This window comes from Mustela lutreola, chromosome 2 (assembly GCF_030435805.1).
Source record: "Mustela lutreola isolate mMusLut2 chromosome 2, mMusLut2.pri, whole genome shotgun sequence".
NCBI classification, from domain to species: domain Eukaryota; kingdom Metazoa; phylum Chordata; class Mammalia; order Carnivora; family Mustelidae; genus Mustela; species Mustela lutreola.
In genome coordinates, this window is record NC_081291.1 from 15,222,187 (window position 1) to 15,246,244 (window position 24,058).

The following is a 24,058-nucleotide window of genomic DNA, read 5'->3' on the forward strand; positions in this document are numbered from 1 at the left end:
TCGGTCAGGGAAGGCGTTTGGGGGTCAACACTTTGCATTTTGTATCATTTTGTTTGAGGAATGCTTTGCTTTTGGCCCAGGGGAGTTGTGCCAGATGTTGCATTAAGCCATTTGAAGATTTGGGGAGTGGAGTGAGGGGTGAAATCAAGGGCAAAAAATTGCTTATTATGTGTGGAACTCAGCACGAAATTAAAATGGGCCTTTTTAAACTTATTGTTGGGGGGCACATAATAGGAAAACAATTTTATACATAAAAGTTCTACATTGTTTTTCAAGTTTGGAGTAAAGACCAATGGTGGGTTTAAATTACACTGAATCTCTTTTAAAAGAAATGGAACAGAACAGTTAATATCAGAGTGCATTTCAAGTGGTTTAAGTATGTTTGGTGAGACTTTTTTGTTTGGCTGTTTGAATGTGTATTAATATATGTTATAAAACAAAAGCCGCTAATCAGGAGTCTAGGAGTTTTATGAATTGTTTGAACTCTGGAATAAGAACATGGAAAGGGCCTTTTTTGGTGATTCTTCAAAACATAATCTTTTTTTTTTTTTTTAAAGATTTTATTTATTTATTTGACAGAGAGAGATCACAAGTAGGCAGAGAGGCAGGCAGAGAGAGGAGGAAGCAGGCTCCCTGCCGAGCAGAGAGCCCGATGCGGGACTCGATCCCAGGACCCTGAGATCATGACCTGAGCCGAAGGCAGCGGCTTAACCCACTGAGCCACCCAGGCGCCCCAAAACATAATCTTGATATTGAGAACTTTCTTGTTATATTATTTTTTTCTTGAAATTGTGTTTCCCTTTATGTAGTTTAACACATCCAAAACCATCCTTTCTCAGTTTAGACTGTTCCCGTGTTTACTTCAAGTCACTGAAGAGGGAAAGGTAGATTTGCTCTCCGGGGCGGGGGGGTGGGCGTTCACCTCCCAGAACTCGGGGTGGGGGCTTGCAGATTGGGAGGTAACTGGGAGAGGGAGAGCAGTCATCCTCAAGTGTCTAGAAGTGGGTGGGTCTGGAGCTTACTCTGTAGAACTCTTTTTATTGCACAGACTTGATGGTTTAGCCGATACCTGGGAGTGCAGCTTCTGTGTGACCCTCACAGAGGTGGCATTTTAACCTCCTTTTCAGAAGCAGCTGAGTTGCTCCAGGTCTTGTAGCTAAGCTGGAGCGAGGTCAGTAGTGAGCGCGTCGTGAGTCAGCTCTGGGCGCGGTCCGCCAGGCTCTGCCTCCGGTGAGCTGGCGACGACCCCTCGGCCCTGTGGAAGGCACTGGGATTCCGCTGGGAGGGAGCCCGCCCGAACCCGCGTGGGAAACCCAACCGGCGGAGCTGGGCGGTGCGTGGAGCGCAGTCCCGAGAGGCGGTGTTTCCGGGGCGGTGCCGGCCTCCCTTGCCCCGCCCTTCCCGCACACTCGTCCCGCCCCCACAATAAGGCCCCGCCCATCCGCTGTCTGTCCCCGCCCAGCCGGGCGCGGGCGGGCGGCGTCGCCTTTAAGAGCTCCCCGGTGTTTTGGGGGCCGCGGGCCGGGCGCGCTGACCTGGTGCGCATGTCCCGGGCGGTGACGCCGGCGCCGGGCTCCATGTGTGCGGCCGAGGGGCGCATTATCTGGCCGGCGGCGCGGGCGGGCGGGCGGACCGGCGGAGCGAGCGCCGCGGGCCCGGGCGGCCCCACAGGCGGAGCGAGCGCGCGCGGCCCCGCGCCCCCGGCCCCTCGGCCGCCCGGCCCCGCAGGCGACCCTGACCCGACGGCCCCGCGAACCCGCGCGCTGCCCTAGGGCCCGGCCGGCCCGCGGCCCGGTAAGTTCTGGACCAAACTTGGCGGGGAGCAGGGGGTGGGGGGTGGGGTCCGGACTGGGACCCCCCTGGAGCGGCAGGGGTGGCGAGGGTCGGGCAGGGTCGGGGGTCAGTGGTCTCTGAGGGACCCCCGCGTGAGCCTAGAAAAGTGAGAGCGGGCGAGTGAGTTCTATCTACTCCTTGTATTCTGGGAGCGTCTTCCTAGCGCTACCCTAGAAAGTTCCGCGCTCCGACGTCGCCCAGGCACGTGGGGGCCGGGGTAGGCGGGGGTCCCGGAAAGTATCGGCGTCGCCCCCCTTCCTTCTGCGCTTCCTCCGGGGCCGGGGGAGGGGCTGGGCCTCCAGGGGTCGCTTCCGAGCGGCCGGGACGGGCGGGGGAGGGGGCGGCGGGCGGGCGGCACGTGGGCGCGCGGGGCGGGGGGTCCCAGGCAAGGCGGGGCGGGGGTCCCGGGCCGGCCTGGCCGCTGCGCTGAACCCCGCGGCGGCGGCGACGGCGGCGGCGGAGGATCCCGTGTCAGAATAAGAGTCCCCGCGCGCCCACGCCTGCAGGGCCGGCCCTCTCCTTGCTCGCGCCCTTACTGTCTGACCCCCCGAGAGCCGCAGGACCCTTCCCCCCACTCTGGGCTTGAGTCCTTCATAGGGCCGTACACTTTGAATTTGCCTCCCGGTTTAGGCGGTGGCTGTATTGATTTTTTACCCGCACCTGGAATGGGTCGGCTTCAGTGACTAGACAGCAGCAGCTGGCCTTTTAAAGGGATTATTGCCAAGAATCGGAATTGATCACTTCAACAAGGAAAGGCTTATGGGCAGGGCCCCAGCCTAGAGCGTGATTGACACTTGGTGTGTGTGAACACACTGGGACCCAGAAATGAATGGGGAGCCCTCTCTCAGGAACTGAATGTCAACCCTTGGGTGCGCATTTCTGCCCTGCCCTGGGAACTTTGCGGGGGCTGTTTAATTTTGTGTATTTGACCCATCGTTTTTAGCTGTGTAGTTCATCCTTATCTTGAGAGCTTTGGAGTCTTTAGATCAAAGTCCGGGTGAGTCACTTGAGCCTTTAATTTTTCTCTCTTCCTCACCCTTTTACTTCTTTCAGTTTTCTTGAGTACACAGTGCTTAAGTGGTTCTGTGTCCATTTCGCACAGTGACACCTTCTGGTTGTGGCAGCACAGATAAACTGAGGGACAGGCAGCCTTCTGTGTAGTTGCTTCAGACTTGTACTGACTGTTCTTTGATGTTCTTTTTTTTTTTTTCCCCCCTGGTAGTGGTTACAAGTTTTCTTTTAAGTTAGATGAGGTGAAATAATGTTTGTTGGCTTCAGATCATGATGCTAAGATTAGTAGCATGTTACACCTGACAGCAAGCTGTGGAGGAGGGCAGGATAGACACCAGTCCTCAGATTAGAATGCCTGTTGTACACACACATCTTCCTTGCCCATAACACTCCAGTGTGGTGGAGGATATAATCCCCACATTACAGCTGAGGAAACTGAGGCTCCTGGAGGCCAGGCTGTTTATCCAAGGCTTGAGTTGTAGAGGGCAGAGCTTGGCTTGAGCCTGATGTTTGGGGCATCAGAGTCCAGGAGTATTACTGTTTGCAACCCACTGTGTGAACATTTCCTGGTCCCTCCTAAAACAAGAGGTCATTTACTTCTCCAGGCTCCAGGCTACTTCTGCTGGGAGTAGAGGGGATGACCTGATAACTTAGGGACACCATTGTAGCCCTGTGTTGTCCTCAGCAGAGTTACCAGCTGGCCCTGAAGGATCCAGGCCACAGACTTGCCCCTTTGCATTTGCTTCCTCAGCTTCCAACTCCTAAAAGTTGGCCTTTTTCTTTTATCTTTTTTTTTGAAGATTTCATTTAATTATTTGACAGAGATCACAAGTTGTCAGAGCGGCAGGCAGAGAGTGAGGGGAAGCAGGTTCCCTGCCAAACAGACAGCCTGATGCAGGGCTCCATCCAAGACCCAGAGATCATGACCTGAAGTGAAGGCAGAGGCCTACCCCACTGAACCACCCAGGTGCCCTAAGTTGGCCTTTTTCTAGAGGAAGTAGTTTAGAGTGGAGATTTTGAGAGCAATTTGCAAAAGATACTTTCCTCATGTAATTCCCCCATTCTTTGTCTTTCATCCCATATTCTTTCCCTAAAATTCTGAAGCTGATTTTTGCAGACTCTGACTTCTCATCTAGGATGTGATGTAGAAATTGGGATGGGTCCTATATTACCGATTTGGATGCATTGTTTTTTCCACTCAGCATCATTTTTTTTAAATGTCAAGTCTCCTCTATTAATGCAGTATCATTTGGCAGATCCTACAATCGTATATATTTTTTTAATTTTTTAATTTTTTCATTAAATAATGTATTATTAGCTCCAGGGGTACAGGTACAATCGTATATTTTGATAATGAGGAAAGAAATAATGCTTCTCGTGGTAGGAAAAATCCTGGAAGGATTTGTACCGGAATGTCAACAAAATTTCTGGGTTAGGGTGAGGAGTGGTTTTTTTTTCCCCTTAAAGGTTTTTATATCTTTATGTTTTATGATTATTTAAAAAATAAGAAATTGCTTCAAAAAGATATTCTTCATTATCATTATTTTTAAGTAATCTCTATACCTAATGTGGGGCTTGAACTCACTACCCTGAGATTGAGAGTTGCATACTTTCTTCCAGCTGAGCCAGCCAGGCGCCTCAAGAAACTTTCATTTGAGTAATAAAATACAGTTTAAGGACTCCAGTTCTCAATTCTTCAGTAGCTCTCACTTGCTTTGCGTCATGTATTTTGTGAATTCTGACATTGTGAGGAGTGATTAATAAATACCAAAGTGTACACTGTGCCTCCGGCACTGCGCTAGGAATCCCTGCTCAGTGCAGTTTACCATGAGATTAGTAGGAGAGAAATCATAATTAATCTCATAAACATGGGGAAACTTAAAAGGGTCAAGGAGAAAAGGATGCTGTGACCTGGTGAGCAAGACTCAAGGGGGCCTTTCTCCAGCTGGGATTGGAGGGCATGTAGGAGCTAAGTAGGTAAAGAGAAATGGGAAGAGCATTTCTGATAGAGTGTCTAGGACTGAAGGAAGATTAGGGTGATTGGAGCAGAGAGAGAGACACATGCACAGAGACCTAAGAGGGTCTGGGATTTCCCTTGAGAACAGTGGGACCGCTATTGAAGAGGACAAGACAGAGACCCATGTGATGGAATTCACAGCCAGGACCACCTTGGGCCTTAGATAGCAGATCACTGAAGGATGCTTCTGAAGGGCACAGGTAGGAAATAGGGAAGCCATTCTGAAATGTTGGCTGGCTGGCTTTCTTTCTCTTCTTTCTTTCAGCAATCCTACATTTATTTTTTTAAAGATGTTATTTATCTGACAGATCACAAGTAGGCAGAGAGACAGGCAGAAGGGGGGGGATGCAGGCTCCCCACAGAGCAGAGAGCCCAATGTGGGGCTGGAGTCCAGGACCCTGAGGTCACAACCTGAGCCAAAGGTAGAGGCTTAACCCAGGGAGCCCCCCCCCCCCATTTATTTTCTCTATTTTTTTTTTCTTTCTTTTTTTTTAAAGATTATTTATTTATTTATTTGACAGACAGAGATCACAAGTAGGCAGAGAGGCAGGCAGAGAGAGAGAGGAGGAAGCAGGCTCCTGGCTGAGCAGAGAGCCTGATGTGGGGCTCGATCCCAGGACCCTGGGATCATGACCTGAGCCGAAGGCAGAGGCTTTAACCCGCTGAGCCACCCAGGCGTCCCGTCTTTTTTTTTTTTTTTTTTTTTTTTTTTCAAATTTTAAGATTTTATTTATGTATTTGACAGGCAGGCAGGCAGAGAGAGAGGGGGAGGCAGGCTCCCCGCGGAGCAGAGAGCCTGACGCAGGGCTCAATCCCAGGACCCTGGGATCATGACCTGAGCCGAAGGTAGAGGCTCCAACCCACTGAGCCACCCAGTCGCCCCTCTTTATTATTTTTTAAAAGATTTTATTTGAGAGAGAGAGAGTGTGCATGCACGAGGGAGAGCATGAGTGGAGGAGAAGCAGAGGGAGAGGGGGAAGCAGGGAGCCCAACGTGGGGCCCGATCCCATGACCCTGAGGCCATGACCAGAGCTGAAGGCAGACACTTAACTGACTGAGCCACCCAGGTGCCCGTTTTCTTCATTTTTTTTTAAAGTAATTTCTACCCCCCAAAATGGGGGGTCTCATGACCCAGAGACCAAGAGTCACGTATTCTACCAACTGAGCCAGCTGGTGCCCCAAATATTGGCATTTTCTTTTTCTTCACTTTAAAAAAAAAAAAAAAAAAAGATTTTATTTATTTATTTATTTATTTGAGAGCTGGAGAGAACAAGTGGAAGGGAGGGGCAGAGGCAGACTTCCTGCTGAGCCGAGGGCCTGTTGGGGGCTCCATCCCAGGGGATCCCAGGACCCTGGGATCGGAACCTGAGCTGAAGGCAGATGCTCAACCAACTGAGCCACCCAGGAATCCCAAATGTTGGCATTTTCTGATATTTGTTCTCTTAGGGAAAAATTAAGAATGACCACCAGAGTCTTGGATATGTCAATTCCCCACAGAGACCAAAAATGTAACTGCCTTACCAATGAATTCAGTTAAGGACTGTCAGTGTGCTAATCTCCGAAACCATGGGCAACTCAAATGCTTGTCTGGAGAACTACCTGCTTGGACTTGTGATGTTTCTGTGCCATTAGATGGAATGAGCAAGGCTATTTTCCCTAGACTTTTTCTCCCCCTGATAATTGAGTTAATTTATGCTCATTGTAGAAGACTGGGAAGATTATGAAACAGGTGATTAGGTGAGGTCTTTATGAGCAGTCATCCTGGGGTAATAGAGCATCTCTAGGGTTTCCTTTTAACAGTTGTTGGGTTGGGAAGTGTGGCAAAACTGGAAGAACAAGTTGCCACTGTCATAGTTTGAGGCTCACAGAACTGTGTTGACTGTTAAGTGTGGTTGGTTGATAGAATGGATGCTCTTGAGTTACCTGAACTGTTTTAGGTTAGTTAGACAGTCTGGCTTTGGGTTGCTATTCTTTTGGGTAAGATGTTCTAACTGTAGAAGACTGTATCTTGCATTGAATTAGAAGGCAACGGGTTAAGGTTGAGATAAAAGACGGGATCTGAAGTGGTGGCAGGAAAGTGGAGTAGTGAGGCTGGTGTTCTTAGAAACAGAAGTACCAGCTGGGGACAGATCCTGCATACTTGTAGATACTGGCAAATATGATCCAGGACTTTTTAGTCAAGAGGAATGTCAGACCATGGGCAATAAGCCCCTCCCTTCATTTTCTAGGCTGTATTTTTGACCTCTTTTTGTCTGATGAAAATGTAGGTTAGTCTTTTAGAAGACAAAGGAACTTACTCTAATTGAATACCTGCAGGTAGCCTTAGGAATTGACTGGGACTCCTCCAAAACCCTCTGAGGTCGTGGGGGGGGGCGCTGCGGGAGAAGGGCCCTTGCAGCTTCTCAGTGCACTGCACCCACTTTCTCTTGATCCTCAGAAGGGTTACCCTCTTTCTAGGTTAAGTTTGCCAGGAGCCTTGCCTTCTTGTTTCTTGGTTCCTTACATGAAAGGACTGAAGGCTTGATACCTGTCTGAGAATGAGAGAGACCAGCATCTGAGATAGAGTAGTGTCCTGGCAGGATATGGACAGTATCTGCAAGTTGAATTAGGAAATTGGAGTAGGAATTTTGGGGAACGTTTGAGACTGTTGTACTTTGCGGTTGCTTGGCCTCAAAGATAGCTAGCTGCAGCTGGGGATTGAGGGGCGGGTAGGGGTGGTTGGAGAGGGTAGAAGCAATGCAGGGTTGATGAGAAAGTCTGCACTTGTAGGTTGAAGAATCTTTCAGCCTTACCTCCTGCAGCTTTGTCCCCAGACGTGGCACCGCCTGACCTGCCCTTTTGAACAGATCTTTTGATTTGAATCTTCAGACTTAATTCAGCCTAAATGAGGTGATGCCTTTGAACCCACTTTAAAACAGTGGCCAACCAGTTCCTTATCCAGGGCTGCCTGCTGTTTGCTGAGTGAGAAGTGAGCCCCTGTGCCTATTCCCAGGCAGCAGGTCCCTGCAGTGGTGTGATGGACCAGCCCTGGCTTTGCCCTAGATTGTTGGGTGTAAGTTCCACTTGCCACTTTCCTAGTGATGTGACCTTGCTGACTGAACCTTACCCTCTGTTTCCAGTTTCTAAAAAGCAGGTAATGTCTACCTTGAACAACTGAGTTGGAAGGCGATAATAAATTCAGGTGGCTTAGCACAGGGCCTGGTGTGTGTATATAGTTCAGTGAGTGCTGTTACTATTAGAATGGATGAGGTAGGGCACAAAGGCACTGCTTTGCTTCAGTTGTGGAACATCTCCACACTTGGAGGACAAACTGTCCCTGTATGCTGTGTGCCCCTTAGAGCCATAGCCTGTCTTCATGTTCTAGATGGAAGAAGCTGGAGTCCCCTAGAGAGGGTGACACTTTCTAGGGCCACCTTGCTGATTATTCTACAACTGGGAGTGGGCTCCAGCCTTTATGAGTTCAGATTTTGTATGTTTTTTCCATTAGCCTGGGTGCCTCTCTAGTGATATAGGGTAGCTTGGTTGGTGGGGCCCCACTAGGGGAAAGGAGATAACCCTTTTCCTGGGTTTGCTAAATCTCATGTTCTGATAGTGCCTCCATGTGTGAGATGGGAAGGTATTTGCCAGGGGTTCTTGCGTTTAAGAACCAGGAGGAGCCCCTGGCACTTTTGGCTTTATCCCTAAGTAGTCTCTGACCCAGGATGGGAAGTGGGTTGCCTCCTGATGGTGCATGTAGTGGCAAATGGGAGATCCTGGGACCGAATCCTAGGCTCCTTCCAGACTTACAGCTCCCAAGCTGGCCTGGAAATTGGATAGATAGGCTTTGCACCTGAGTGGTTTACTGTTTTCACCCTCGGGCGGATTGCCTGGCTACCTGGCCTCAGCTTTCCTGTCTGTAGACAGGGAATATATCTTTGATCTCCTAGGATGACTGTGAGGACAAACAGAAAATATTCCCAAGTAAGAGGTATCCCAGCTCCTGACTCCTCCATTCACCTTTAAGACAAAATTCTCCCTCCAGATGACAACTGCCTGGTGATCCCCGTAAGGTTGCACATCTCAATTATCACACAGTGAAACAGACAGATTGAGGCTTTGGGTTTTCTCTGTAACAAAATTCCACCATAGCCTCACAATTTGGAGGTCTTTAGAGCTCATTGTAAGGAGATCTCACCTAAAAAAGTCATCAAATTATTTGGAAGGGAAGTGGGAAAAAAAAAAGGAACCCTGCATACAATCCCAGCATAATATTTCCTCAAATCCCAGTTGTTTTGTGCAATTAGCCTTTGATTTAGTGGCTGTTAAACTATACTCCACACATTCTTACCTTAGAGGCAACTGCTTGACATGACTTTGGAGGTGAGCGGGTTTCAGGCCAGTATTCTCCTCACTTGGTGGATTTTTGTGGTAGTGATAAGAGATTTTTAGTTTTATTGTCTGTTTTGGGCAGATTTACTCAGCAGGTTCTGAAAACTTTGCTACTACAACCTTATTCACATCTGCAGAGGAAGCACATTTTTTTCCCCCAGTTGTTCAATGGTTTGGGGAAAGTAGGAGTGTAGCAAACTGAATTCTTGGTTTGAAGGCATTGGTTGAATTGGTCAAGTCACTCCACACCTGTAGTATTCTCAGGACTTGTGTATCATTGACAGAACATTGCCAGTTCAAATGATTAGATTTTATTTTTTTCATAAAACGTTTTTTTAAAAAAAGATTTTATTTATTTGACAGAGATCACAAGCAGGCAGAGAGGCTGGCAGGGAGAGGAGGAAGCAGGCGCCCCGCCAAGCAGAGAGCCTGATGTGGGGCTTGATCCCAGGACTCTGGGATCACAACCTGAGCTGAAGGCAGAGGCTTTAGCCCACTGAGCCACCCTGGTGCCCCTCAAAAAACATTTTTTTTTTTTTCCAAAAAACATTTTTAAAAGATTTTATTTGACAGAGAGAGCACACAAATAGAGTGGTAGATGGAGGGGTGGGGGAAAGATGCAGGCTCCCTGCTGAGCAGAGAGACCAATGTGATAGGGGCTTTAGGCTCTATCCCAGGACTCTGGGATCGTGACCTGAGCAGAAGCAGATGCTTAACTGGCTGAGCCACCTAAGTGTCCCCGAACTTCATTTTCTGTTGTCTCATGTGTTACTCCTCTGCATGTAAAAGGGTGTGCACCCACCCCTTCAATGGCAATGGTTTTTTCAGAGAATTCTGAATCCCCACCTTCCCTGGGATTCTCTTACATGCACTAGAACCTGGGAGATTCCAGGTTTGATTGGACCTTCTTAGCAGTTTGTATGTGGGTTATCTGTCTCTTCCTTCTGCTTCCCAAACTTTGAAGTTTCTCTTGTTGAGGCTTTTGTCTCTGGTGAAAGCCAGGGAGGAGGTGGAACCTCCAGTGTCAGTAGTAGGAGTTGGCTGGTCTGCTTTTGAAGTTTTCTTGGGCAGAGATATTAATATACCCAGTTTGGATGGAAATGAAATTGAATCCTGGTAGTCAGTTTATGTTTATCAGACAGAACATTAGAAATGTAACTATGTTTGATCCTTGGGCCCCAGACAAGTTTAGAATTCACCTGGGACTACCTTGCTTCTGTGTGCCATTTTACTGAACATAACACAGACTTAAAGATGAGTGGGGGCAGCCCTTGGTGTTACAGACTGAGGCCTGAGAGGAAGAGTGGCCTGCCCCTGGTTTAATTTGTAGAAGGAAGGAGAACATAGCTCTCTGTTCTCTCCTGGAGCTTCCCTCGTCTGATCTCTGTCATCCTTATTTACTTGTTTCTTTTAAAGATTTTACCTTTAAAAAAAAAAAAAGATTTTATTTATTTATTTGACAGAAATCACAAGTAGGCAGAGAGGCAGACAGAGAGAGAGGAAGGGAAGCAGGCTCCCCGCTGAGCAGAGAGCCTGATGTGGGTCTTGATTCCAGGACCCCAGGACCATGACCTGAGCCAAAGGCAGAGGCCTTAATCCACTGAGCCACCCAGTGCCCCCAAAGATTTTACTTTTGAGTAATCTCTGTATCCAGTGTGGGGCTTGAATTTACAGCCCTGAGATCAAGAGTTGCATGCTCTACTAACTGAGCCAGCCAGGCACCCTGTATCCTTATTTCTTTATGGTTGGGTCAGCTAGTTATCTATCTATCTGTCTATCTGTCTAATTAATTTTTAAATTTCTTGCTTAAATTCAATTTAATTAACATACAGTATATTACTTGTTTCAGAGGTAGAATTTAGAGATTCATTAGTTAAGTGTAATGTATAGTGCTCATTCCATCACGTGCCCTCCTTAATGTCATCACCTAGTTACCCCATCCCGCCACCCCCCACCCCTCCAGCAACCCTCAGTTTGTTTCCTATAGTTAAGAGTCTTATTTATTTATTTATTTATTTGACACAGAGAGAGAGATCATAAGTAGGCAGAGAGGCAGGCAGAAATAGGAGGAAGCAGGCTCCCCGCTGAGCAGAGAGCCCGATGCGGGACTTGATCCCAGGACCCTGAGATCATGACCTGAGCCAAAGGCAGAGGCTTAACCCACTGAGCCACCCAGGCGCCCCTAGTTACCTAGTTAAGAGTCTTTTATGGTTTGTCTCCCCTCTGTTTCTTATTTTATTTTTCCTTCCCTTTCTTTATGTTCATCAGTTTTGTTTCTTAGATTTCACACATGAGTGAAATCATACGATATTTGTCTTTCTCTGAGTGACTTACTTCACTTAGCGTAATACCCTCTAGTTCCATCCACAGGTTTGGTCAGTTCTGTTTTGTCTAGGTTCCTCCTTCCTAATTAGGAGGTCCATTGATAGGTTTCCTTCCTCATGGCCTCTTTTTTTGTTGTTTGTTTATTTTAATTCAGTTAACAGTATGGTGTTCTATTAGTTTCAGGTGTATAACATAGTAATTAAAGAATTCCAGGGGCGCCTGGGTGGCTCAGTGGGTTAAGCCGCTGCCTTCGGCTCAGGTCATGATCTCAGGGTCCTGGGATCGAGTCCCGCATCGGGCTCTCTGCTCAGCGGGGAGCCTGCTTCCTTCTCTCTCTCTCTGCTTGCCTCTCAATGTACTTGTAATTTCTCTCTGTCAAATAAATAAATAAAATATTAAAAAAAAAAAAAAAAGAATTCCACACATCACCTGATGCCATCAGGATAAGTGAAGGAGCCTCATCTTTTCTGAGTTCTGACATCATCATGGTGTCTGTAGTATAAGGATAGGACAGGACATAGGGAAGAAGAACTCAAGGCTGCTTCTGGAATCTCAGGGCAGCCTTAGAAAAAACAAAAACAAAACTAGCAGTGTTTCCTCTTTTGGAATTGAGTGGGTGATGGCTTTCAATTTTAAGAGCATAAAACTCCTTTTACCTTAAAAAAAAAAGTAATGGCACTTACTTGCAGTCCTTCAGGTGACATGTAGGTGACCATTTCAAGATCAAAACAAGCAATCATGGAAATAAGGTGGAATGGGCTAAATGTCATTTGCTGAACTAGGCTTCAGTGGTTGGCTATGCTAGTCTGGGGTGGGGTGGGAGTGGATTAACACCCACCTAAGGGTGCTGGATGGTTCTAGAACAGCACAATCTGGTGCTGGAGTGGTCTTTAAACTTTATCACAGAACCGTTTAGAGGAATTAAACATGTTTTGTTTGGAAAAGAGAAGGTTGGGGGTGGGAGCCATGGGGGATTCTAGGAGGCCCATTGGTGAGTCACTATTTGACAGAGGTCCTTTCTACTCCTAGTGCCGGTAGGCACCCACTGACCCCCTCAGGGAGTATGGAATAGGGTTCTTCTTTCTAGAGAGACAATCAGGTGAACCTGCCACAATAGGCAGTGAACGTGGTCAAAGAAGGGGCTTAGTGTTGGGTGAGCATTTCAGATGTGTCCCCATCTTATGTGAAGGTTAAGATGGTGGGAGAGCTTGTCCACTCTGTTGCCATGGTTGTGGCTTAAGGGAAAAAGGAGACTTAAATTGCTTAGAAAAATTAAGGTAACTTTAATCTGTTTGACCAGACTTCTGAGTCTATGAATCACCTTTGGCTTTTTTTTTTTTTTTTTTTTTTTAAGTTAACCACTGACATTGAAGAGCTAAGCTGCTCTGATGGAGTGAAATGCTGTGTAGACTCCTCACCACCACATGGTGGAATGAACAGAGAAGGAGACGTGTTGCTGGCTCTGAGCTTCTTTAGCAGGCTGGTTGGGATGGGTGACAATGTTGCAGAGATGTCTTTGCGGCCAGGTGGTCCTAGCCCCAGGTTGTGAGTCGCTCTTATTATACTCCAGTACTCTGTACAAATGTAATTTTTGTTATATGCCATCTTGTTATGAACAGGATGGGACTTCTGATCTGTCTCCTTCCACTCCCCAGCACACTCCTCTGTGAGGGGAGGTTTTCTTGGTCCCAGGAGGTCCGTAGCTCTCGTGGAAAAGGTTGGTAATGTTTGACTAGACCATTTTACAAGGAGTGTTTCCTTGCACTGGAGCATCCTGGATGGATGGAGTTGGCAGATAACCTTCCTAGACCTCAGTGTTTTATGGAAAGTCATAGTGGGAAATAAGGTTTTAAAAAAAATGCAGGTCGTTCCAGTTATAGTTGACGACTTTAAATGGAAGATTGTTTATACTTCATCTGAAAAGCATGGAGAGCCCTCAGAGATTTGTGAGGAGAGTATGCACTTGAATTGAGCAGGGAAGCCAGTCAGGAAAAAGAGACATGGATAAAAGGCAGGCATGAGCTAATATGGCCTTGAATTTGCCTGATGGGGAATAAAAAGCAGAGAAAAGGTGCCAGAGACACTGTGTAAGGAGATTGGGTGGGGAGTAGCATAATATGAGGGGCTAAGAACAAGTCATCTGTCCTTCAAAAACTGGGGTCCCAGGGCACCTGGGTGGCTCAGTCGGTTAGGCATCTGCATTTGGCTTGGATCATGGTTCTGGGATCCTGGGATCCAGTCCCACATCGGGCTCCCTGCTCAATGGGGAGTCTGCTTCTCCCTCTGCCCCTCCCCCCCATGCCCCCACTTGTTCTTTCTCTCTCTTTCTCACAAAAATAAATACATGAAATCTTTAAAGATTTTGTTTATTTATTTATTTGACAGACAGAGATCACAAGTAGGCAGAGAGGCAGGCAGAGAGAGAGGAGAAAGCAGGCTCTCTGCTCGGCAGAGATGATGTGGGGCTCGATCCCAGGACTCTGGGATCATGACCTGTGCCGAAGGCAGAGGCTTTAACCCACTGAGCCACCCAGGCGCCCCAATACATGAAATCTTAAAAAAAAATTGGGGTCCCTTCCCTGTTCAACCTATGTTAAACCCTTGTGGTCTGCTGATGGTCTTTTCCTGTCCTCAAGGGTCTTACGGCCACATAAGGGAGATAGGATAGGGTGCCTTGAGAGAGGGAAGAGTGGGTATGAGCATGTCTAAGAGGTAGCAGCAGGGTAAGGACTGGAAGGTGACGCAGGCCCCGAGATTGTGGGTCTTTGCTTTAAGGGGTTCTAAATTTGAGCAAAGGTGAGGTGAACTGGGTCCTGGAGAAAGTGGTTCAAGGTAGTGTCTACTGCCTGGGAAAAAGTGGGTGTTGGTGAGACAGTCTGGCCTTTGGTGCTGGATGACTCCTCTTTGTTCTACCTGTCTGGGAGGGAGGATTCAGTGAATTGCGGTATGAAGGCCCTCTGTGATTTCTCGAACCCTTTTGAATGCAAGAGGTATGTCTGTGAATTTGCCAGATTGTGGCCTCTGTTGTGGTGGGGGGGTGCAGAACTTAATCTGTTCTTATGTTTCTTCCTCCCAAACTAATCGTGCTTTGTGTTAGAAGAAAGCGCAAAAAGCAGGTGAAAGGGACCATCACATACTCGTACATGTAGGAAACGTTCTGCTCTGTTTCCAGAAGTGAAGTAATGGCAAATGGATGGAACCTACACGGACACAGCCCATAGTCTGAGGAATTGTAGCAACTAGAGGAATCAGGAAGAGACTCGATATAATTCCAGTGACCCAAGAGCTGGTTGGCAACCTGTATTTTCCAGATTCTCAGGATTTTCCAACTTGAGGTTTTGGACACTTTTCCAGAGAGACCCAGAGCAATTAAGGCACTTTTCTGAAACATTCACGTGAATTATTTCAACAGCTGCTCCTTCCTGGTTTGAGAAAGTTTCCTTTTTTCTTGCATTGCTGAAATGTTTTCAAATCATGGCTCTTTGGGCAGAGTCTAGGGGAGAAGACAGGTGGGCATCCCACAGAGTGACAACACTAGCATTGAGAGGAGGGGAGGGCATGTAGTTGCAGGAAGGAAAGGGGCCTTGGGGATTTGGCATTTGGAAAGAAATGACTTGGGTTCCAGAGTAGCACCTGGTTGGTGATGTACAATATATGCTGTCACAATCCCGATTTTGAGGGGAGGATGGGAGTGAGGAATCAAGCCAGTTAATTGAGGGTAGCAGCCTGGTGCGCCTTATACAGAGCTAGGAGGGCTGGCATGTGTCCTGGCCCCTGCCCACCCCGGGAAGCCCTCCTTGTAGGACCTGGGCTGTCCCTGAGCCCTGTGTCCTCTGCTGTGTCAGTGGCCAGGAGATCAATCTTCCTGCTGGTTTGTATCTGCTCTGTTTACTGCCTCACACTTGTGAGCCTGTGCTGTTCTTATGGAAAAAAGGAGAGAAATCTGCATACATGCTCTCCTTGCTGAGGGATTCTGGTTTGCTCCTGTGATGCACTAGAGAGTGGTTGGCGGGTGTGTACATCTTATTAGGAGTGAAGATGAAAATTCGTTCTGGTTTGTGATCTAGGCTGGCAGTCGATTATGTCCTTTAAGCCCTTTCGCTTGTACCTTGGCAGGTAAGGGCTCAGATACATGAGTTTCAATACCTCTTACGGGTTTTGTGCCTTTTGAAGAAAGGGAGTCATTGAATTTGCTACATGGTCCACAGGATACTGCTTGTGCAGTTGAGGCTCACTCCTCCATGAAGTTTCTAGCAATTCAGCAAAGGGCTAAGTTAATGTGCTCTTAGAAGAGGAATTGTGGGTGTGCTGATCTTTGCTCTAGGAAAATTTCCCAGAACCTTGAGAAGGATCCAGCCTCAGGATGGTTTTGAAGTCAGACTGTCCCTGATGGTACAGTAGTTCAGATTTGAGCCTGGGCCTGGGAGATAGCTGGTTTGGGTTTGGATCCCCATTTGACTTCTGTCAGTCTCTGTTTTCTCACCTGTCAGATCTGGGCATCAGTGCCACCCTGTGTGAAGTGTGGGTAGTACCCACATCAATGATAGTACCTCATGTGAAGGAGGAGTAATAATGGCAATACCCTCTGTGAAATGTGGTAACCCTGGAAGTTCCCCCACGTGAAGTACCCCCTGGCCGTTTCCCTTGTGAACTGGGTGGCATTGGCAGTACCTTGTTCTGTGGTCATAAGGATTAAATGAAATCAGACATGTAAAGTGCTGGCACCCTGCCTGATATCAAATAAAGAATTCAATAATTCTTAGTCACTGTTACGCTTTTCTTTTCCTTGTTTAGTAACAAAATCTCTGGTCAACATGTTAAAGATGATTCTTTCAGTGTCCCAGAAGTTGACATCAGTTGGCTTTCCTGTAGAAGTTTGAAACTACGTGCCTAATGGTCACTTTCTCAGTGAAGAGTCAGGCGCTCACCTTCTTGCCCCACTGATGCTTGAGCACTCAGGAAGAGGCTTGGACCATGGGAACAGTAGAGCCCTTGCCTTGGCAGTGGTGTCACTGTGGTCTTGGGGACAGATCTGTAGGGCCTGGGTCTTAGGCTGCATCTTGATGCTGGATGGTTAGGTAGGACCTAGGTCTGTGTGAGGCAGCTGGAGGCAGAGCAGAGCAGTGGGGTGGGCCTTGGAGTGAGGAAGTTTGGACCTGGCACATGTAGGACAGTGTTTTTCTGGGATGTGTGCTCTTGTGTTTTCACAAGTTTCGAAGGCTTAGAACTGTGCCTTTGCCTGGAGGACAAAGTGTGTTAGCCCTATGTGTGCTTGTGTGGTGACCTGAATATATTGGTCTTGTGTGTGCACATGTGCTGATTGTGCCTCCAGCTTACTTTGGGGTTAGTCTCAGGTACAGTTGAAGTCCCATTAAGGGCATGGTCTGAGCCAGTATGGCCCTTGCAGTTTTCTTTATGCTTTTAATTTATTTCTGTATTCTTTTATTAAGGCAGAGGTTCGTTTGACGTTTGCATTGCGTCTTGTAACACCTCAGAGTTTTAATACTAAAACCTCTTACCAGCAAGGAGAATTTTGACTAGAGGTAGAAGCAGCAAGCAAATTATGAGACTCTGGTCTTGCCATCGCTCCCCAGAAGGCAGCCCTTAACTCTTCGTAAAACTTCTGTGGGGGCAGTTTGGTCTTGTCTGCTTTGCTTCTCTTAGAGCAGGGTTCTCCAGGCATCTGATCTTCAGTGCAGTTTTCTTTCTGCTTCTTAGATGCCAGTTCATGGGCTGTGTTAGTCAGGTAGCAGTTAGACCAACATTCTAGTCAGCAGAACTAGCAAGCAGGGCCCTGTGTCCACCCGGTTCCTCCTCTTCCCCCTCCTCTTGACCCTTCTGTGAGGGTAAGTGTCCATGCGGGCACTGGTGAGCTCTGATGGCTGAGAGAAGCCAGGTGTGGCTCACCCTCACCTACACCTTGGCTTCAGTTTACCCTGTAGGGTACCTAGGGATGGTGAAAACAGTTGATGGTTCCTTTTTTTTTTCTTTTTTCTTTTTTAAGATTTTATTTATGTATTTGAGAAAGCAAGATCATAAGTAAGCAAAGAGGCAGGCAGAGAAAGAGAGGGGAAGGGAAGCAGGCTCCCTGCTGAGCAGAGAGCCCCATGTGGGGCTCAATCCCAGGACCCAGAGACCATAACCTGAGCTAAAGGCAGAGGCTTAACCAACACTGAGCCACCCAGATGCCCCTGACAGTTGATGGTTCTGTGAATACTCTCCCTGGGGAGCCCCTCTGTTCTTGACATCCTCTGATCATAACTTTTATTGTTGGATACATTGTCAGGTAAGTGTGGCATCTGTTTACATCATTTCTCAATTTGTTCTTAATTGGTGTATGTAGTGTAAGCCACTATTTACTGATAGATGTTGCCATTGTTACAGTTTTTTCCTTCTCCATTTGCAGCATTTTAGTCCTGAAGTTTTTGTGATTGCTGTGGTACATCATCAGAGTTTACAGCAGTGATGAAGCATCTGGGGCCAGGAACAAATTCATTGTCCTGCACTATGCTGCAGGGCCTCAGGACTCCTGGGCTGGCCTTGTGGCTTTAATCAGGGCCATCAATGCCATAGTGTGGTTGGTGGACAGTTCAGCTACTTCTGAGAAGTTACCAGTTGGGAGTGCCTGCCTGGCTCAGTCAGTAGAGTGTGTGTGACTTTTGATCTTGGGATTGTGAGTTTGAGCTCCACGTTGAGTGCAGAGATTACTTAAAAATCTTTAAAAGAACAACAAAAAAAAAGGTTACCTGTTGGTATTGACTATTTGACCTGGGCCTTGATGGTCAAAGAAATGAATTCTGCCACTTAGGGAAGCTTGGTTGGTCAGATGGTTGTAGGCGGTTTTGTATTTGAAGACCTGCTGTCAGACTGGATTTCTAAAATTCTACTAAGCCCCACCTTCCTGTCTGAAACTCAGCTTGGGGGTATCGGGAAGGTTTGTGGTTGGACAACACTGACTGTGCTGCCTGCCTGGGTACTCACCTGCCCCTTTGGATTTGGATCTAGTCAGACCTTTAGTGTTTGGGGAAACTACCAGCTTAAATAGACCTGTGTCCCTGCTTCTTGGTCTCCCATTGCCAGCTTGGAAGATAGTATCCTTCTCGGGGATCAAGGTGGCAGAGGTCACCTGAGGCTCCATGTCCATCCAGCTGTAGTAGGATGGCTGGTGGATAATTTCATTGGCAGTGAGAAGACAGGGAAAAGAGGTGAGGTGCAGTTTAGAGGTGAAAACTGGAGATTCTCTCCCATTTATATTTCTTTGGGGAGATTTCTGCCATCCCACCAACTGCTGACTGACCAAAATAGTACTGTCTTATCTTGGACATTTCAAAGATAAGTTATGTGAACTACTGTGGGTAGACTTCGTTTAGATTTCAGGACTGTGGAGTTATTTTCTTCTAGGCCCAGGTCTTCATTTGTATGTATACAGTAGGGCCGTCTTTAGAATGCTGCTCCCTCTGGGTGCTCTTGAATAGTAAAAGCTTCTCCTTCCAAAGAAAAATATGCTAAAAAGTAAGATAGGGTTCTTTAACACTTGGGCAGTACTTGTAGATGATTACCAGATAGTGGCAGTCTATCTGCTCCCCCTCTTTCTAAATTTGAGTATAGTTGATGCATAATATTACATTAGTTTCAGGTGTACCAGTGCAGCTGTTATTCTCCAGGACCATGGCTTGTGGGGAAGTAAGCTCAGCTCATGGCCTTTATGCTGCTCCTCAGAGAGACTTGGTGTAATTTACTGGTCTTTGTCCTGCTCATGAATATGTAGATCAGGGTTGGTGCCTGTGTTGTCACCAGATGAGAGTGTGTGGGTTGCTGATTTAGGGGCTGTCTTCACAGCTTGGAGAAGGTGCTCAACTGGTAGCTTTGCTCTTGCTTGCATGGTCCAATAAGGCTCCAGGTCACCCAGACCTGGCTGTGGAGGCACGTGGTACCTCTGGTTAGGGCCCACGATGCCTCAGTGGTAGTGGATGATAACTGTCTACTGGTGAAAGGAGGAGTTTCACCTTTCCAGGAGGTTGCCTTTATGATAAGTAAGGTGTTGCTTCTTTTTTTTTTTTAAGATTTTATTTATTTATTTGACAGAGAGAAATCACAAGTAGATGGAGAGGCAGGCAGAGAGAGAGAGAGGGAAGCAGGCTCCCTGCTGAGCAAAGAGCCCGATGCGGGACTCGATCCCAGGACCCTGAGATCATGACCTGAGCCGAAGGCAGAGGCTTAACCCACTGAGCCACCCAGGCGCCCCAGGTGTTGCTTCTTTAAAAGCAAACTCAAGAAAACTTGCCTAAGAATAGAATGGCTGGAGGTTTTATTTCTTGACATGAAAATAAACATGACCTGGCAGCCAATTATAAAGCTAATAGAGGTGATTGAGATCCTGTAAGATGTGGAGGCAGCCTGGATGATATGTTCTTGGGAATGAGACTGGCTGCCATTAGATTTTCTGTTGGCTGCCCTAGAGATGGAGGTGATGTCTTCTGCACGTGGGACTTTTTGTGATCCTCACTCCCAGATTTTCCTGTTTTGACTGGTCCTGGAGACTCAGGACCACTCTTTACACATCTGAGGACTATTCTTTGTATGTTTTACTATCACAGGCCACACAGGGACATAGGTGTTTGGCAAAGGAGACTGACTGCCTGCTTGCCTTTCCCTAGTCTGAGAACCTCAGACAATTATTTTTGCTCCTCTTTTAATCTGTACCGGGGCAGTTGACCAGGAGATAGGGGTGCTCTGGGCATTCCTGTCTGAAATGATGGGCAATGAAATGTCCTCCCTCTGTGTGAGTTGGTGCTTCATATTGGGGTCACTTGATGTTACTCTTTTTCTAGGCAGCATCATCCATGGACTCAGCTAGTGTGGTGAATCCCCTGGGCCTGGCTTTGCCTCGCAAGATAGTTGGGCTTGGTTTCTTAAAATTTGAGCGGGTGGGTTACAATGTTTTCTTTTCACTGATGCTGATTGGCATGACACTGTTTGGGCTACTTGTGTGGGTCTCCCTTGTGTAGAGTTGGTTGTGTCAGGAACTCAGGCTTGCACCCCTGGTGGGCATGTGTTAAGTTTCCACATCTAACCCAGATGCTCCAGGGAATAGTTTTGGATTGGGCTGTGGTATCTCTGGCTTCCATTTTAGGAAATGTTTATGTCTAAGACAAGCTAGTCATCAGGCATTGCTTGATTGCTTGGTTCCCTTGATTCCCTTGGTTAGAGATAGAGCTGGAAGAGGTATATCCCAGGGAGATGGAGTGCTTTGGGAGGTCAGAGTTGGGGTGAGATAAGCATACTTAAAGTCCATCTGAGACATAATGTTTACTGCTACTCTCATTTTACCATTCTACGTTTTTCCAGTGCCATTTTGTGTAGTTTATTTGGTGAGTAGAGGGTGTCAGAGACATGGCTTGTCTGGGAAGCAGGGTTCTAGAGTCATACATTTGGCTGTAGAATACAAGGCCTATGGGCTTTGTTCTGTACACAGTTTGGCCTCAAAAGGTTAAAATGTTGTATGTGGTTCTACCTTAAGAGATGTCGTGCTGAGGGAAATAAGCCAGACACAAAAGGACAAATATTGTATGATTCCACTTATGAGGTCCCTAGAGTTGTCAAATTCACAGAGCTAGAAAAGTGGAATGGTGGCTGCTAGGGGCTGGGGTGGGGGAAGGGGGAGTTAGTGTTTAATTGGGGAGAGATTCAGTTTTGCAAGGTGACAAAGTTCCAGAAATGGATGGTGCTGGTGGTGAGGGTTGCACAACAATGTGAATGGACTTAACACCATTGAGCTGTAGACTTACTAGCTAAATGGTCAATTTGATGTTACTTATATCTTAGTACATTGGGCGGAAAATGGAATTTTTCTGAAGTCAGAAATGTCTTGCATCCTGCATTTTATCCTCCCAAGAGTTAGTTTAGGGAGAAAAGAGCAAAGGCACTCACATTTTGATGGCTTAGCTTGTGCTGGATGCTATGAGGTTAAAAAAAAAAAAAAGAAAAAAAAGAAAAAGAGATGTGGATATGTGTGATTCTAGAAGGCTCATTATAACATCATTTTGGGAATGTTGGAGCACAGGGATTCTGTGGGTATTTTTTGGTCCCCACAGGGGTGGGGCTTGGATGCACTTTCTCCAGCTGTGTGGGGTGACATGGGACTCTTAGAGTCTTCAGGGGACTTAGGAGAGCAGTGTCCAGAAACAGATTGAGGTCTTTGCTACTCCAGTGCTTGACTTGGAGATTGAGGGTATTCCTTGTTTCCTATGGCTGTTTGTCAGCAAATTTCCTTAATAGTAGTGTATATTGGTACATGTACACAGAATGGTAGACACCAGTTCTTAGTTTCTCATTAACAGAGATGTTATCTCCTCTTTTGTTCTTGGGTCATTTTCTTTGAGATGTCCTTTGCTAGTGTAACATACCAAGCATCCTCAGTGCTAAACACTAACACTTCAGACACTTCCCAAAGTCTCAGACATGTCTAGATAGATGTGGACATTTGATTAATGAGCATTTTTTTTTTTTAAGATTTTATTTATTTATTTGACAGAGAGAAATCACAAGTAGATGGAGAAACAGGCAGAGAGAGAGAGAGGGAAGCAGGCTCTCTGCCGAGCAGAGAGCCCGATGCGGGACCCGATCCCAGGACCCTGAGATCATGACCTGAGCCGAAGGCAGCGGCTTAAACCACTGAGCCACCCAGGCGCCCCGATTAATGAGCATTTTAAATATCGGGGTTTATCTGAAGTTTTGAACTTCTGTGTGGACTTGCCAGGGCAACTGCTGGGGAGCAAGGTGGAAACTCTAGATAGGAGTTGAAATATGTCGAGGAACAACATTAATGAGACTACTTAGCATAAAGCTTGTTGGTTCTGAGAGCCTGCCTGGTGCCAGGGCTTGTAACTTGGTCCTTTGGATGGTCTTGGTCCTTCGGATGGTCTTAAGACTTGAGGTCTGCCCAAGGGCTCAGGTGGGCTCCTGCAACTAGTTATGATTCATTAGGAGGGAGCACTAGAGCATTCAGGTTTGGTGGTATGAAGGGGAGGGATTCCTGGAATGCCCAGGAAAAAGGGATGGAGCCAGAGTGGTGGAGCCAAGCCTTGGAGAGGGAAGGGATCTGTTGGAAAGATTGTACTGAGTGTTTTAGGCTAGAATAGGAAAGGAGGAGGGGAGTACAGGGTGTGGGTGCTGGGGGTAGGTCATGCTTCTTAGCAGTGACAGAGAAAGCCTTTCCAGATGCAAGGCTATAGAGGTCTCTGGAACCTCCCAGTGATACATGAAGCTCTCTGCCTTTCTCCAAACACAGTATAAGGGAGGGTGGGAAGAGCTTCCCTCAGGGGTTGTGGTGGCGCTGTGGCCTTGACTATCTCAGTGTTACTTCTTCCTGGCAAGTTGACTTGCTGTTCTAATTAAGGGTAGGGTTTATATTTATATTGCTATGTTTTTGCCTCAGGTCCATGGTGGAAACATAGTGGTTGGGTATTTATAACTCATGGAGGGTGCCATTTCCTACTCTTGCTTCATTAGGCATTGGATAAAGAGATGAACAAGAGCTTTTTCTCCATGGTGTTTGGGGAAGAGAGCCTAATGGGATGCTGGATGTCAAATGTCAAGATCAGCTGTGCTAAGTGTTGAGGCTGTAGTCCTCAGTAATAGAAGGGGGAATGGGGAGGGACTGCTTAGGGAGAGATGCTTAAGTAACAGGTGCTTGAGTCTGAAGGATGAGTGGGAGGAGGGAAGGGTTTTCCCAGTTATAGGAACACTGTGTGCAAAAGCCCAGTGGTAGAGGCAAGATGTGGCAGTATGAAGAATTGAGACAAGATTAGTGTAAGCCAGGAATGTTGTGTGTGTATATACATATATACATGCATGTCAGATGACTTCATAGGTTCTCTTGGGCCTAAAGCAGGCAGGCCCTCAAAGGTCAGGGTAAGATGTTAATAAGCATTGGGGGGTTTTGAGGGGCTTTAGGAATGGCTGCACTGGCATGGTGTGGAGAGTAAATGATATATTCCTCAGTGAGGGCATGTTGATCATGGCTAAGGGAAGATAGGCAGGGACAGATCAGGGGCCTGGAGGGCACATACTGGCTGTTACCCAGAGGATGCCTCCTAGGTTTGACAGTAGAGACAGGCCAGTTCTGGTTGCCAAGGATGGGCTTGTGTAGCTGGCCTCACTGTTGGCTCCTTGGCTCTCATGGGGCTGGTTCTTTGCCTCTCTAGTATGCCAAGTCATGCTCTCCCCTACTCCATGGGGACAGAGGGTTAATGAGGCTCCATGCTTTGGAGAGAGCAGGTACTGCTTTGTGCCCTGGGGCCAACTCAGAGCTGGAGCATCTCCTTGGTGTGCCTGTGCCCTGACTTTTTGTTGTCGTGTGTCTGGGTCACCTCTGTCCCTTTGCTACTCACTCAGCACAACCTGTCAGGGCTGCAGTTTCCTCCTGCATTCAATAGGTAGTCCCATGTTTTCAGCTTCTGGGGCTGTACTGTCTCTGTTGCTATAACTCAGTTCTGTCTTATA

At 47.2% G+C, this 24,058-nt stretch overlaps 1 protein-coding gene across 3 annotated transcripts in view; it reads left to right on the forward strand.

Moving 5' to 3' along the window:
* GATAD2A (GATA zinc finger domain containing 2A) overlaps positions 1-24,058 on the forward strand; it is a 106,181-nt gene that overhangs the window by 13,083 nt on the left and 69,040 nt on the right. Inside the window, exon 1 of one of the 3 annotated variants that reach the window (XM_059160629.1) lies at positions 1,508-1,794. The exons of the other annotated variants lie outside the window; for them this stretch is intronic. The gene's annotated coding sequence lies outside the window, so the exon portion shown is untranslated. Of the gene's footprint in view, positions 1-1,507; positions 1,795-24,058 lie in introns of those variants that run through there. 3 annotated transcript variants of the gene reach the window in all.